We start from the raw sequence: 16,518 nt of genomic DNA on the forward strand, positions 1-16,518 counted from the left end.
CTTGCCTCTACAGCAGGATTATCAGATTGGTGCTCCTGAATGATTCTAATGAGGTCTGCTATGGTATCTGTAGCAGTAAGACCTCTAGCAGTAAAAGCAGATGTTAATCTTGCAGCAGTCTTCTTTTGCAGTGTCCATCTACTACGATATTCCATCTAAGGAACCGATAAAGGGAGCAAAAGATTCGATAAGAGTGCAAGATGGGTTGGTGCTGCAAAGGAGGTGTGCCAACTCAATAGAGGTAGGGGAGAGGTTCTCAAGAGAAGGAGAGTTATGAGTGCCATGAATTTTAGACGAAACATAGTAGGCAAGGTCATTAGCAGAAAAGGAAGAGGCAATGGATATTGTCTTGGGAGGTGTGAGCAAAGCTTGGATGGTGGATCAAATTTTGAAGGGAGGAGATTAGGTTTGGGAAGTAGGATGATCTGGCAGAGTTCATTGCAGCAAGAGTATTTTATGTAGGCTACGTTTAGGGTAGGGGACTGTGATTTGCGCCAGCATCGTAGGTCATGGTGCCTGTTTGTTTTGATGGTCTGAATATTAGAGCTGATCCACGGCTGAGGACTGGGACAGGAGGGTGTGAATGTGCGAGTATGCTAGTGTTGGTCAAAGGGAGTGCGTAGTCAAAGTCAGAAAAAGCAAAGTCAATGGAAGAGACATGAATAGGGGAGACAGGCAGGAGATGGGTCCTCACATATTCAGGGTACAGGGGAAAGATAATTCTGCCTGAATTTCCTCAGTCATTGAAGAGGTGAAAGGAGGAGTGAAAGGTGGAGGGACAGAGATGTTAAAGTTAACAATGGAGTCATCATAGGGAGAGAGGTCAATTGGCATATAAGAGGAGGAGAGCGAGAAAGGCATGGTCAACCGAGTTCCCACCATAGTAGGAAGGCTGGTGGTGGAGGGGAGTTGAGAGAGTGGTCAGATTGGAGGGACCTAAGTTCAAGGCATCTGCGTGCAGAGGGCTTGGGAAGGTTAAAGTCCCCCCACATTACATTAGGGTTATCGGTCAAAAGTGACTCACGGAGTAGGTTCAGATCAGGAAAGGAGGAGTTGGGAGGACCAGGGACTCGATAGAGAGCCAAAATAATAAGAGGAGTGGGAGGGTGGGGAGGTTGAACAGTCTTCTGTCTGCTCCCTTTTAATTCTCTCCCCTACTCATTGTAACTTGTTGCTTATCATTCGATTGTCTCCTACTCTTCACCACTTACACTCATACTTCAAACAATTCTTGCTTAATTCCATTAATTTTCTCGGTTTGCTTCTCAAATTGTCTGACTCATAACTTTGTACCACCTATTTTGTACAGCACTTTGGTAAAAGCGTGTTATGAATAAATAAAATACAATCTTAAAACACAATAATGGCATATTCAAAAGATGAAGAGGTGATGTCAGACGGAGGTAGAGGGCAATGTTGAAGGCCTTATTGATAAGGAACCACAGACCACCACCCTTTCCAACAGGTCGGGGAGAGTGGGAGAAGATACTAGAGTCGGTGTGGAGAGCTGCTAGTTTAGCAGAGTCATGAGGGGAGATCCAGGCTTCTGTTAAGAAGTGAAAGTTGAGCGTGATGAGATTCAGTGGTTAGTGATGTAGGATGACTTGTTGCAGTGGAATTGTGCATCCCAGAGGCCAAGTGAAAGAATGATAGCAGGTGAGGGAGAGGAGCAGATACTGTGCAGTAGGTAAGGGCGATAGATGAGGCTGGAGATCGCAAGAAAATGGGAGCATTGTGCGGGTTCAGGGGAAAGAGGAGGCATGGTGAGGGAGGAAATTACATTCTCCCCTTTCTGTTTGAAGCAAGTCTCTGTCTGTCCCGACGGACAGCACAGTGGTCATGCACTACTTTAAAAAAACTGTGTGGTGTGGAGGGGTCATTGACTGTGTAGCAAGGACATACGACTGTTGTTCTAGCTTACACAAACTACGCCGATGACACGCAAGTTCTCCTTCCCCTCTCCGGAGACTACGACCAAGACTCCAAAATCTATTCCACTATCCAAACCTGGATGGCTATCAATGGTCTCTGTTTAAACGGAGATCAAACCAAAATTATTATCCTAGCCCCCAGCGAAACACTTACTAAAGTCAGCCCCGACTACTCTCACATGACTATCGACAGTATTAACATACCTGTCTCCTCTGTCGTCAAGACTTTAGGAGTCTACATAGATGCCACAATCTCCATGACTAGACAAACCAGCGCCATCGCCTCAACATCTGCTCTGACCACCAAACTCATTTATGCCATAAAACCCTACCTTACCACACCCAACTGCCTCTCCATAGCCAGAGCTACTATAGGAGCCGGATTGGACTACTGCAACGCCCTCCTAGCAGGCACATCGGCTAAATACCTAAGCAGGCTCCAAATAGTGCAAAATAATGCCCTCCGCGCTGCACTACACATCCCCAAAACCGACCATATTTCAAAGGTCAGAAGACTCGTCCATTGGCTCCCAGTCAAGGAAGTAATCAACTTTAAAATTCTCACACACACAAGTGCATCAATCACACAGCACCCCCCTACTTATCTGAAACTATAACAAGGAACTCCTCCATCCGTTCTAGAAGAAGCCATCACGCCAACCAACCCCGAGTACTCACTGTAAGAAGAGCCAAAGCCGGCAGCATTATATTCCCCCACATAGCACCTAAGCTCTGGAATGCCGTCCCCAACTCACTCAGAGCAGAACCATCGCTGTACTCCTTTTGCAAATCCCTCAAAACGACACTATTCAACTAACCTCTTCCCTCCTTCACCTACACTTGCTCTCATAAGTCTGATTCGAAATGTGTCCTGTAATGAAAAATGCCTTGTAACCATCTTCCTTCCACTGTAACCAGATTATGTTTACCTGTAACAGTGCCACGATGCCCCCGGGCTGATGAATAAACAAATAAAATAAATAGGCTATAGGCTCCAGAGAATGACATGTCTCTGATGGTGGCCCATCTCGCCGGGACAGAAAGCGTTGAAGCGGATGTTTTAAGAAGACAGACAGGGACCTCCCATGAGTGGCATCTCTGCCAGGAAATTTTCAAGGAGACCACCTCCTTATGGGGCACTCCTCAGGTAGACCTCTTTGCTTCCAGTGTTAACAGTAAGTCTGAGTTGCTCTACTCCAGGGAATTTCCTCTGAACGGATCTCTGAGCTACGCATTGATGGTGGAGTGGGACTACAAACTCCTCTGTGTTCCCACCAATCCCTGCCATTCTGCGAGTTACCAGTGGATTTCAACTGTTCAGGTCCATATTTGATTGCTCGGGACTGGGACTGTAGGATGTGGTCCACCTTCCCTCCCGTCAAGAGTGGACCTGCTGTCTGTCGCAGGGTTGGGTCCTCCATTCGAAGCTCAACAGTCTGAACCCTCCTGATTGGCTCCTGAGAGGCTGTAAAACAACATCCTAGAATTACTCCTTTCAGCTCGGAGCCCTGCCACCAAGTCCATTTATGTCTGCAAGGTGGCATACATTCTCTGGTGTCGAGAGAGGGATCTGGACCCATTTATCAGTCCTACCTCTTCGTTTCTCGAGGTTCTACTTTCTTTGGCCCAAACAGGCCTACAGATTGCCACAGTCCTGGGATATCTAAATGCGATATGTCTTTAAAAAGACCCTTGAGCTAACTTCATCTCAATCCCCACAGTTCCGCATTTTTGCTGGGCTTGTGCAACCAGTTACCACCACGCCAGTTTGTTTTCATGCATGGGACTTAAGTTTAGTGTTGACTTTCTTCATGAATGCTCAGTTTGAGCCCCTGCATTGAAGTTTATTAAGGTTGCACACTCCGAAGGTGATTTTACTGTTAGCCATCACTTCCAAGAGAAGGGTGAGTGAGCTCCATGTGTTGTCTGTTTAATCTCCCTATTTGGTGTGTTCCAAGGAGAAGGTGACTTTGAGAGTCAGACCGTCCTTCCTCCCCAAAGTTGTTTCAGACTTTCATCTTCCTCTGTCCGCCGCATCTTTCAAAGTCTGAGATGGGATTTCATCATCTGGATCTGGTGCAGGCTCTCTGCTACTATGTCTCTCGTAAGAGGGACATCAGTAAAGATAACCATCGTTGTGGGTTATGTGGTGAACATGCTGGCAGGACTGTGACTAAGCAGACCCAGCCAAGGTGGATCATCCTCTGCTTCTTGGAATACTGCAGTCTGGCTGGGGATGATGCACCTGTGCGTCTTAAGGCTCATTCAAACAAAGGACTTGCTGCCAGTTCTGCCCTGCTGAGGGGGTCTGTGGGTCCGTGTCTTGGACATTTTGCCAGGCGGCCACGTGGGCCTTGCTGCACATGTTTGCCAAACATTACTTCTTAGATTCTCTGTCAGGGTAGTATGCTCGAATCAGTTAAGCAGTCCTCCAGAGTTTTCTGGTTTAGGTGCTGTTCTCTCCTCTCCATGTTACTGCTATGGTAGTCTATAATAAATTAGAAATCAGCGTGAGGAAGCAATTGGTTAGAAGAACAAATTACTTACCTCTTGGAAATGTTCTTTCTATGAATGTACCTCCCAGGGATTCCTCATCATCCTCCCATCCTGCCCTTCTTGGCAGATAGCTCATATGCCACATTTTTCTGCGATCGCGCTGAGACTGAGTGCTTGTGAAAAAGAGCTGAACTGAGTTTATGGTGCACAGCGACTCCATATATAATTGTCTCCACATCACATCCGGTGCGGGGCACACATCAGTGACGAGCGAAGCTGTGCAGTGCCGCCTGGTGGCAAAAACGTTTCAGAAGGCAGCTGGCTCTGGATTTTCCAAGAGGTAAGCAATTTGTTCTTTGCTGGTCTACTTAAGGTTCTCAGCAATGTATCCAGTAATGCGGATAGGGTGGTACTGGGTGGAACTTCCTATTACAAGAAATAAAAAAGAGCAAAGAATTTTGGAACCATCTTGAGGAAAGTTACTAGGATATATCATTTTAACGTAAACAATGTAATCTAAGAGAAACGAGGGTGGTAGATCTGTGCAGGGTGGCTGCTCTTCATCTCGGCCCCAAGAACTGTTGAAGTGCTCCTGGATTTCAGCATTCCTGGGGGACTGGTGACTGCGCTCTTGGAAAGGCATCCTGGAAAACATAGTGTCATGACCGGATTACACTTTTGTTGAGGAGTTAGTGTGCAGCTGGGCAGTAGAAAGCAAGATGGTGGCTCTGCGGTCCTGAGGCATGTTGAAGGGTGCCACAGATGAGGCATGACATGTCTTCCATGGTTGCATTATTTTATCCGGATAAGAAATTGGAGGATGCTGGGAATTTGTCATGCAACTAGTGTGAGAGTTTGGAATATTATGTTAATTCAAGCAAGCCACCCTGGATGCAACAGTGCCTAATCAATATACTGGAGAGGCATTCCTTGTATGTAGAGTAAGTTGCCACCCCCTTCGCGTGCACATAGCCAACTGGAGGAAGCCTGATGGTGTTGAGTCCTTGGGTACATCAATACGAAATAGGAACATTTGAGAAAGTCATTGGAGTAAGAATGGAGTACGGGGATTTACAGTTGGGACTACTTGGGCTCTTTTGGCTTGTATACAGCGCTCCATTACTTCTCAGATGTATGCTGGTGCTCAATTAATAACTATTCTCCAGCGTGGGGTCTGGCATGGATTCACATGCTCATGAATATTCCCCGTCGTCAGGCTGGGAATCCTCTGTAAAGAAAAAATCAGTATCAGTTTTGTTTCTGATCTGTCTTTCTTAGTAGTAACCAATCACCGATCTCTGGGTCATACTGCCCCCAGCCAATGACTGCCCTCTCCCTAAGCCCCGCCTCTGGCAGCCATCTCAGATTTTTACCGCACGCTCAAGTGTTGGGAGTCCTCGTGCTTTAGCTCTCGAGTTTTTGCTGCGTTTTTGCGCTTTTTTAGGAGATTTTCTAATTTTTTCAGTTTAATCGAGCCTCAAGCTCCACCGTTTCTACTTCCGATAACAGGGACCCGTTTGGAATTCTTCTACACCCCTCAAGGGTGAAGTTTTCGTCGAGTTTACGCTTCTTGGAGGATTCCGGAAGATCTGCGGCCTACCTCAACGGACATGGCCCAGGACAAGGGAAGCTCGACGCCCGGATCCAAGCTGTTCAGGTGCTGCCCTAGATGCGGATTACAAAACGTTTTCAAGGAGGACGAGCATTTGCGATGTCTCTACTGCCTTCATGAGGACAAGACGCACGTGGAGAAGGACTGTGCGTTCTGCAAGAACCTTTTGGAACAGACCAAACCAGATCGTCGTTCCCGTCTCGCCGCCTGGCTGGAGAAGGGCACAGCAGGTGTGAAGGCGAAGAAAAAGTCTGAGCGCGTTTCTAAGTCCTGTGAGGGCGCCCCGACGACGGGGGCCCAACAGAAGGCCAAGCACCGCGAGTCCGCGGACACCCGGAGCGCCGAAAGGTCGGGCTCTGCGGCTGCCAGGCAGGGCGCGACTTCCCCGGCACGTTCAACCATGAGTCAGCGCTCTGGTTCGGGGAAGAGGAAGTCCAAGAACCCGGCTAAGCTGCTGGAGCGGCCCTGGTCGATCTCGAAGGGGGAGCGAGGCGCTGACCCTTCCCCCAAGGCGAAGGCCCAGGACGCACCTAAGGTGGTGAGGGCTTTGATCCAGCCGGCAAAGGCCTCTATCGAAGTGGTTGCTGCGACCCTGGCGAAGCCGGCTGAGACTACGCCAGTGGAAACGACCTCTGGGCCCAGAGTATCCCTGCCACCGCGGAGGGAATCCTCTTTCCAGCCCATTGTTAAGACCCCCGTGAAGTCCCTGGCAGAAAAAGAGGGGGGGGCGGTGGCCATTAGACTCAGAATCAGCCTCTGAGGAGGTGCTGGTGGAAACCGAGAAGGGCCTCAACGAGAGGTTCATAGGCCTCAATGAGAGGTTCGAGAAGTTTCGATCCCAGGGGACGGTCCCCGCTGACGTGATCGAAGATAGCGACGAAGAGGGCCCAGTGGAGCGGCCATCCCGTCCGTAGCTTGGCGGCCATTTTGTTGGCAATCCAATCCTTATGTACTGAGATAAGGACGAGATTACCACGGACCCTGACGGAGGATACAGAACCAGGCCCGTCGGGAAACCCTCCAAACAAGCGGAGGAGAGTCCACCCCTCTACGCCCTTCGTGACCGCGAGGCCTGTGGACCCCTCATCCCCCTCGCCGGACCCTAGAGAGGATACGGCGACGGATACGGCGATGGGGACGGACGACGGCGGCGGCGATGACACAGTGGACATCCCGTCATCACCCCCCCCTCGGGCTTCTCCACCCGACGAAATTGGCTCCTTTCACGCCATGATAACCAGGGCATCCAAGCTCTTCCAGCTCTGCCCTGAAGAACAAAAAAAGGAAGGGTTTCTTTACCAACGACTAGAGGCCAAGAGGAAGACGGTCCTCGCGGTGCCTTTGCTCAACAACATCTGGGACGAGGGGCTTGCTGTCCTCAAGAACCCTACCACGACACCCGCCAAGAGGGACAGGTACGAGAAGAAGTACCAAGTCCCTGATGCCGCCCCCTTGTGCCTCAGGGCCCAGCCCACGCCGGACTCTGTCGTCTCGGCAGAGGCTAAGAAGAAAGCAGCGGGTGCAACTTCCACTTCCCCGCCGGACAGCGAGGACAAGAAGTTGGACTCCATGGGACAACGAGTCATCTCGTCGGCGGCAATGACGATTAAAGCGGCCAATGCCTTAGCGATCGTGGCCCGCTACGACAGGGAGCTCTGGTTCAAGATAGCTCCCCTACTAGACTTCCTACCTGACGACAAGAGGGCGGAGGCCCTACAAATTCTACAGGAAGGCGAGGTGGCGTCGGATCACGCCATAACGGTGGCAACGGACATTGCCGATACCAGATTTCGCCAACTGGGCAACGGAGTTTGCCTCCGACGATGAGGATGGCTCAAGGCGACAGACTTTCGCCAGGACGTCCAGACCAGAGTGTTGGACATGCCGTTCGACGCCAACAACCTTTCTGGTAAAGCGGTGGACGAGTCTCTCCAGGCCATCAAGACCGACTCGGTGACGGCCCGGGCCCTAGGGGTACTTCAACAACGAGGGCCCTTTCGGAGCTCCGGAGGCAGACAGGGTGCCTCCAAAGGATCCAGCGGTAGCTCTTCCACATACCGCCAGGCGGCCCGCTCCTCTTCCCAGGAGGCCTACAGAGGTTGCGGCAAGCAAGGGGGACCCCGCCGTCGTCGCCAAGGAGGCCAAGGCGGCAAGGCCGCCTCCAAGCAAGACTGACCCGGCCGTGTCGTCGGGCCCCCACCGAAGCACCCCGGTGGGAGGCCGGCTGACGAAATTCATCAGCGTGTGGGAGTCCATCTCCACCGACCGTTGGGTGCTGGACACCCTGGCCAACGGACACTCGCTGGAATTCCAAAAGAAGTGCCCTCGCATTCCTCCCGTGGTCAGGAAGGAGAATCACGTCCCTCAACTGCTGTTGGAGGTAAGGGCGATGCTCAAGAAAGGTGCCATCGAGCTCGTCCCCAGGAGGCTCCGGGGCTCCGGAGTGTACTCAAGGTACTTCCTCGTCAGAAAGAAGACAGGCGGTTGGCGCCCCATCCTGGACCTGCGTCGGTTAAACAAATACATCAAGGCGCAGAAATTCAGGATGGTCACCCTCGAGCACGTGCTGGGACAGCTGGAGGAGGGCGACTTCCTATCGCCGTTGGACCTGGAGGATGCTTACTTCCACATCCCCATTCTAAAAGGGCACAAGAAGTTTCTCAGGTTCGTGGTTCAGGGATGCCACTACCAATTCAGAGCCCTACCGTTCAGATTAAAGTTGGCACCCAGGGTATTCACCAAGTGCCTGGCACCAGTGGCTGCGCGGCTGCATCTGCAGGGGATCCACGTCTACCCCTATGTGGACGACTGGCTAATCCGGGCAAGGACAAGAGAACTCACCGTCGAACATACAGCGAGGACCGTCCGGCTGCTCACGGAACTGGGGTTCGCCATCAACTACCCCAAATCCCACCTGGTTCCGTCGCAAGTAGCACTGTTTCTGGGAGCGAAGCTCGATACAGTGGGGCAATTGGCCTCCCCGTCAGAGGAGAGGACGAAGACCATCCTGGGCAAGGTGCGGCGCCTGCTAGCCACGGACGTGGCCAGGGTGAGGTCCAAGTCCCTCCTCAGTATGATGTCCTCATGCATCTATCTTGTACCCCTTTGCAGACTTCGGATGCGTCTGCTACAGGAGTTTCTCGACGCCCGCTGGTTACAGGCGACGGGCTGCTTCGAGGACAGGATCCCTCTCGGCGAAGAGTTCCGTCGGGCGATCCTATGGTGGGGTACCCGTGCTCACCTCACTACAGGCACGGACTTTCAAACCCCGGCGTTTCAGGAGACGGTGTCGACGGACGCCTCTGTGGAGGGTTGGGGGGCCCACACCGGAGATCTCCACGCAAGAGGCCTTTGGCTCCCGGAGGAGAGGTCTCTCCACATCAACATTCTGGAGCTCCGAGCAGTGTTCTGGGCGCTCAAGTCGTTCCTTCCGTCCCTCAAGGACAAAGTGGTGAGGATCTTCACCGACAACACCACCACGATGTTCTACGTACGGAAGCAGGGGGGCACCAGGTCCCCAGCCCTATCTAAGGAGGCCCAGGATCTGTGGCACTGGGCCGTCACCCAGGGGATGTTTCTGGTTCCCTTCCACTTGGCAGGAATAAAAACCACCATCGCCGACTCACTCGGCAGGGAGCTGCGCTTGTGCCACGAGTGGGAACTATGTCAGGACCAGGTGGATTGGCTCTTTCGACGATGGGGCAAACCCCGGATCGACCTTTTCGCGGTGGCGACGAACTCCAAGTGCCAGAGGTTCGCCAGCAGGTTCCCGCAGCCGAGCAGCATCGGCGATGCTTTCTCGTTCCCCTGGGACGGCCTGTTTCTATACGCTTTCCCTCCGTTGCCGTTGCTGCTCCGCCTCATCAACCAGCTCAAGAAGTCCAGGTGCAGAATGATCCTCGTCGCACCGGCGTGGCCGAAGCAGATCTGGTTCCCGGACCTTCTGGACTTGTCAACGTCCCCATCAGTCAAGCTGCCGGCGGACGCGGATCTTCTCTCCAGAGAAGGAGGCGCCATTCTCCATCACGACCCACAGTCGCTGAACATGCAGGACTGGCTCCTGCAGCACTAGAGTTTGGAGGGTACGATATCCCGGCTGACTGCAGAGAGGTTCTTAAAAAGCCAGGGCATCCTCAACTCTTAAGTGTTACGGTCATAAGTGGAAGATGTTCTCCGTTTGGTGTTGTGCACAGAAGATTAACCCTCTGCGGATTACGGCCCCTCAAGTACTGCCGTACCTACTGTCGCTGGCCAAAGCTGGACTGGCTCACGCCTCCATCAAAATACATCTGGCTGCCATCTCCCAATATACCAGGACTACGGGACGGGCGTCCTTGTGGTCTCATCGCCTGGTGAAGGAATTTATGAAGGGACTATTCCGATCGTTCCCGCCGGTGAAGGCTCCTGCCCCGGCCTGGGAGCTTAATGTGGTGCTGACCAGGCTCATGGGGGCCCCATTCGAGCCTATGCATTCGGCGCCTTTGAAGTTCCTGTCATGGAAGACAGCGTTCCTCGTGTCCATCACCTCCGCACGACGAGTGGGTCAGATCCAGGCCCTATCTTGCAAGCCTCCATACCTGACTTTTCATGACACGAGGGTGGTGCTGAGGACACACCCCTCCTTCATGCCCAAGGTGCCGTCGGAGTTCCACCTCAACGAGCACTTGGTGTTACCAGTTTTCTTCCCGTCGCCTTCGACGCCGGCCGAGAGGACTTTGCACTCGCTGGCTGTAGCTAGAGCGCTGAAGTTCTACTTGGACCGCACGAAGAGTTTTTGGAAGACGTCACAACTGTTTGTGAACTTTGGGTCTGTGAATCAAGGGAAGGCTCTCTCGAAGACTTCCATTTCCAGATGGCTCTCCGGCTGCATCATGCACTGTCACTGCCCGGCCGTCCGAGAGCCCATTCTACCAGAGCGATCGCTGCTACCACAGCGTTCCTGTCTGGTGTGCCCCTGCTGGACATCAGGGCTGCTACGTGGAGGTCGACTCACACCTTCACAAGATTCTACTGCGTCGATCGGGACTCCAGGGAGGAGTCCAGGGTCGGCCAAGCAGTGCTGCGCAACCTGTTCGCCTAAGGTGAGCCTGGTGAGGAGGTAAGAATTGCTTAATGTTGAGTTTTGGATGTAATGCTTAATGTTGAGCCCTTGCCACCTTCCGTAGTTGTGCATGTGTATACTGCTATGTATTATTTTATTCATGAGCATGTGAATCCATGCCAGACCCCATGCTGGAGATGGAACAAGTTACTTACCTGTAACTGTTGTTCTCCAGCGTGGGTCTGGCATGGATTCACATGCGAACCCTCCCACCTACCCCTCTGCAGCTCTTCACTTGGTCATACTGCCACTTTGCGTGCTACCAAATCTGAGGATGGCTGCCAGAGGCGGGGCTTAGGGAGAGGGCAGTCATTGGCTGGGTGCAGTATGACCCAGAGATCAGTGATTGGTTACTACTAAGAAAGACAGATCAGAAACGAAACTGATACAGATTTTTTCTTTACCGAGGATTCGCAGTCTGATGACGGGGAATATTCATGAGCATGTGAATCCATGCCAGACCCATTCTGGAGAACAACAGTTACAGGTAAGTAACTTGTTCCTTAATAGACCTCACTGGAGCCCTCTGAGAATTCTTCTTTAGAATACGAAAAACGGATTCATGTCCTTACCCCCCCCCTCCCCTTCAAGGCACCACCCTAAAAAATACTTTCCTCCCAGACATTATCCATTTTCTCCTGGGGCCGGTGTCAGAACTTCCCCTTTTACCATAATGGGTCGTTCCCGTTGCAGCTCCCAGATTTAAAACTCTTGAGTTGCCACCTGGGCCTAATTTCAGACAACCCTGAGGTTCCCAAAGGCCCAAACATTTTTAGTGTGACACCTCACCCATGAGGGTGAATCTCTGATGCTTGTTGGGATAGGTTACACAGAGTACTTCTCAATTTCACTGGGCTCCACCTCTGTGCAATCAGTGAGGTGCAGCTTCACAAGGGTTTCCAAAACAGCAGAGCATCAGCAGTCATGGAAACAGTGCTTTTGAAGAATTCTGTATCGGGCAGGCTCGAGAAGGGTGGAGCATGTCACATCATACATTAGTTAGTAGTCCTGAACACTGATTGCTGGGAAGTACAGGCACCAGCTGCATGAGTCCAGTAGCCTGTACCCATTTCTACCCTACTGCTCAAGGGCCGCAAATTATCTGCAATGTAGACATCACCAAAAGGACCATCTTAGCGTAGGCTTGGATCAGAATAAGGCCTCACAGGTTACCTTCCCTCCATAACATACCTTGTTGCCATAAGAGCCATGGCCTGGCCACAACCATGAATCCTTAGAAATGTTGCAGCTTCCATGAAATGCCATGCATTGAATGCAAAAGGGAGTCTACTTGGCAACAAAGTGGTCCAAATGAAATTAACCATGTGTTCCACCAATTTAATTAAAAACAGTTTTTGGACCCATAAAGATATTGGATTGGAGCAGTGTTCCAGATTTAATGTAGATAAGTAGATGTCTGTTATGCTATCATGCATTAAAACACAATCCAGGCAGTTGAGTGTATCTGTATTTGGTTTGTATTCGTTTTACACTTGCTCTGAGGAAATCTTGTATTCTAAAGGCGTTTTTTAAAATACCAAAAGAATAAAAAAATCACTGCAATAGTTTAAAATAGTTTAAAGGGAAAATGAAGGGGAAATACTGAAACACATCCATGTTAATGATGAAGACAATTGGATATAGCTTATCAGTGCACTCAATAAATACATACAACTGGTGACTTGCGTCAATAACATTGCAGTTCTTATTGGTTGTACCCAAATGTACTTGCTCACCGGCACATGACTTGTCACGATGATCCTTCCTCTTACAGAATGGCCCAGAGCTTATGTTTCGGTACAAAAATATATTTTTTAAATAGTTGGTTTCTTGTGTTGCGCTTGAAGCTGGACACCAGCCTCTAAGTGCATTACTGGGACTGGGTAAACCCGTGCTGCTCAGTGTAGTCTCGTTTACAAGACAGCAGCGTTGCCCCTGCCCAGTGAATTCGACCTGATCCAATGCTATCAAAACATTTTAAACCTCGATTTCAGTACCAAGTGGGGCAAACAATCTGTTTGTGATGAATTTCCAAAATCAACCTATGAAGATGAAAAGGCAGACACTGAGGACTAGCCAAATCCAATCAAGATAAGTTAGCAGATCGACAGGATTTAGTCTCAGGAGGGGTGTGAGGGTGGTCTAGGACTACAGTAAGTCTTCACAGTGCAACACCAGTAACTGCAGTTAGACAGGTAAGTACAAAAATATTATTTATTAGGCCTTTAGTATACACTCAAAGCAAGTAAATACTTCTATGCAAATATTGTCACGCCAACACTGATAATAAAAGTATATATACATTCACCCTTAGGAGATATAGGAAAGCATTTGATACAAGAACCAGTGCAACACCGGTAAGCACTCAGATGCGTTCGAAGTAAGAAAGACACTTTAATATACACATGGACAGCTTCTCTAGCTCTTACAATGTCCAACATTATGATGGTTTCGAGCCATGTGGTCAAAGGTCACCAGTTCCAAAGTTACACTTCACAGGTTTGTTTTTTAAGAGATTTCCAATGCCTGTGGTTATGCCTGAACGAGTTAAAAAGTTAATTAATGTACAGGTAAGTAATTTCAATCAATCCCAGAAACTAGAATAGGCCTATTAGGGATCATTGACCAGACCTCTGACAGTCAGAAAATTTAGGGATAGGACTTTATGCCCATGTAACATTCTGGAGGACGGGGGAGCAGAAACAAGTATGTTAACGTACCCCATTCCTGAATCAGATTTCTCCGGAGACCACTGCTGAGGTTCCAGACGGTGCTTGTTTCTGTATAGGATGGCCCAGTGGTGTCGCGGTGCAGAGGTCACTTTTCGGTGCAGGATTTAGTTTGGTCGGTCATTCTGCTTAGCAGTCCGCTGGAGGCAGCTTCCAGCAGAACACCCAGACAAAGAAAAGATGAAGACTTTGTGGTAAAGACTGCCTCGGGTCACCTCTAGGATGTGAAGAAGACTGATTGCAGCGGGAGTAACCACAGTCAGGTGACGGGCGATCTAAAGAGGAAGCCCAGCACAGCTTCTGTTGGTGCGAAATGGATGAAACTGCAGGAGCAGGCATCTTTATTTATTTGCTTTTGTTAAGCGCCCAAGCCCGAAAGCATCAGGGTGCTGTTTCAATCTGGTTATATTCATCTTGACAGGAAACAAAAACAGCACAAAGATGAGACATCCGGTGCCAGATAGCGGCGATGCCTGCAGACAAGTCAGTAAACAAAGTCAGAGAAGGGAGTTGTGGTGGAGCTGGTCCATTATTGTTCCGTCTTGTTTCAAAAGTTGAATATCCCCAAAGTTCTAAGGATGCACTCTCGGAACGGCGATGGCTGCAACGATTATCTCTTAAGGAGCCCTCCTTTTTTCCAATATTTGGGATGGTAACTTGGCCAAGCCCACCAGTGGCAAAGATCTGCCCCATTTAAACTGATAGTGGCTGTCCAATCATGGATAGCCACTGACCACAACATCTGCCCAGAAACAGACATTGTCACCAGGATTGGTGTTCTGGGACCAGACCATCCCATCTGCCAGCATCCAAGCTCACCACAAACTGTCCCATTGCCCGTGAAAGCAGCAGCTTTCCGTGGGAAAGGGTATTCCATTTATCGCATTTCCCGACCTGACAAGGCAGGCAGAAGGGCAAAGAACACTATGGCCAAAGGACAAGCGAAAACCTTGTGCCACAACCATCTATTGCTACTAGCCTCCCTTAGTAGCAATTTGCGGTAAATACAAAGTGCACAAGTAAAATGTTACAAAAATGGTTGAAAAATAACTGCTGCCTCCAGCTCGTCCTAGACACATTGTAAAAGTAACCAAAACGCCATTACATATACAGAGATTGAAATTACGATTGGTTAAGCAGGAGCTAAAAGTAACTCTTCAGTATCCTGAATTAACCAGTGACCAGGCTCTACCATTGGGGAGCGAGGAGCTATTGCATAGCGTCCTGCAAATCGAAATACCACATAAGATGCAAACCTATCATTCTGTCCATTTATCTATGACCTTTCATGCTTTAAATGTTGTATTGATTTGTCCTACTGTTTTTTTATAGATTGTCCAAAACGCACAGAGGTGTCTTTTTTCGGCATCAGTTGGTCTGGGGCGCCGGAAGAAGCTCCTGGTTAATATTGGTATCTAGCTAACCAATCTCTTAGAGGCAACACAGAGGAGCTAAATAGCACCCAGCAATTTTGAACTCTGCAGAAAAAGTTAGAAAAATGCTAAATCTGTCCTATCCGTGATCACCACCAGTTTTCTATAATTTACATAGTACAAGAACAAAAATGTATTTAAATCTGTTCTTTCATCCGGGGTCTGGCTGATGGAAACCCACTAAGCAGGCAGGTGCGAGTGGTGACCATAGTGGGTCACACAAGATGAGGGATTGAAAGCTGGTCTAATGTTCAAGAGTGCTGAGTGATAGTTTTCCTTTGTGAAGGCGCGGCAGCTTTAATTGCATACTCTTTTAGATTCAGTGAGCACATGAAAAGTGCATTCCAACAATAAAAATGACTCTTTAGATTTATTTTTAGGAAGATTGAGCTTTTGCTAGTTATATAGTCACCCTTCCATTGATGCACTGTTCCAGAGGTTTATGTATCAACAACAGGTCCCCAATTGTCATTCAGGCACCTCACCGGAGCTGTGTATTATGCCTTGTCTTCTGTGATCAACTGTATAGAATATGCATGGTCATTAATATTCCTGGGTTTTGGATCCAGTCAAATTCTTTTTGTGCTGAAACATGGGCCCTCCTGTAAGAAGGAAGGATGTCTTGCTCATGCAAAAGTGAGGGATGAAGGTGTGAGTACTAAAGATACTACAATGAGTAACTATTTGGCCCATGCTATATCTCCAGGTAGTAGTTCAGCTGTCCTTGTATCGTATTTCACATTTTAAGCAGATCCTCCTGATTGCTTTCCATCATTTGTTTATTTTGTTAATTTAACGATGGGCTAGAATTACTTTATACGTTTTTGAAGATATCAGACTTCTATGACATAATGTTTATGGAACGGACTATAATTTTGGAGTTTATTATCGGAGTAAAGTGGCTATTTGGTACTTCAAATGTCAATTGGAACTACTTTGATATTCGGCAAATACTTTATGCTTTATCCCCCATTTTTCCCCAGCAAAAACTTTCTCAGAGCTCTGTTCATTTGGTAATCATTCCACTGAAATGGGTGTGACCATTGACATATTAAGAGGTCGATTTAATTAATTGAAAAGTAAATCCACTTAGTCCTAGCATCATCAGTTGCAGCTGCAATAGGTCAAGGGGGGAAGACAATATTTAGCAGTGATATCAGAGTAATGAAGGGGTCATCTATTTTCTTTAAAAAAGTGCAGACATTTTGAATGTTTT

At 49.2% G+C, this 16,518-nt stretch overlaps 1 protein-coding gene across 3 annotated transcripts in view; it reads left to right on the forward strand.

The window, feature by feature from the left end:
* Positions 1–16,518, forward strand: part of TNKS2 (tankyrase 2) — a 2,182,082-nt gene that overhangs the window by 1,613,586 nt on the left and 551,978 nt on the right. The gene's annotated exons all lie outside the window — the stretch shown is intronic.

Source organism: Ambystoma mexicanum, chromosome 8, assembly GCF_040938575.1.
Source record: "Ambystoma mexicanum isolate Mex_15411 chromosome 8, UKY_AmexF1_1, whole genome shotgun sequence".
Taxonomy (NCBI): domain Eukaryota; kingdom Metazoa; phylum Chordata; class Amphibia; order Caudata; family Ambystomatidae; genus Ambystoma; species Ambystoma mexicanum.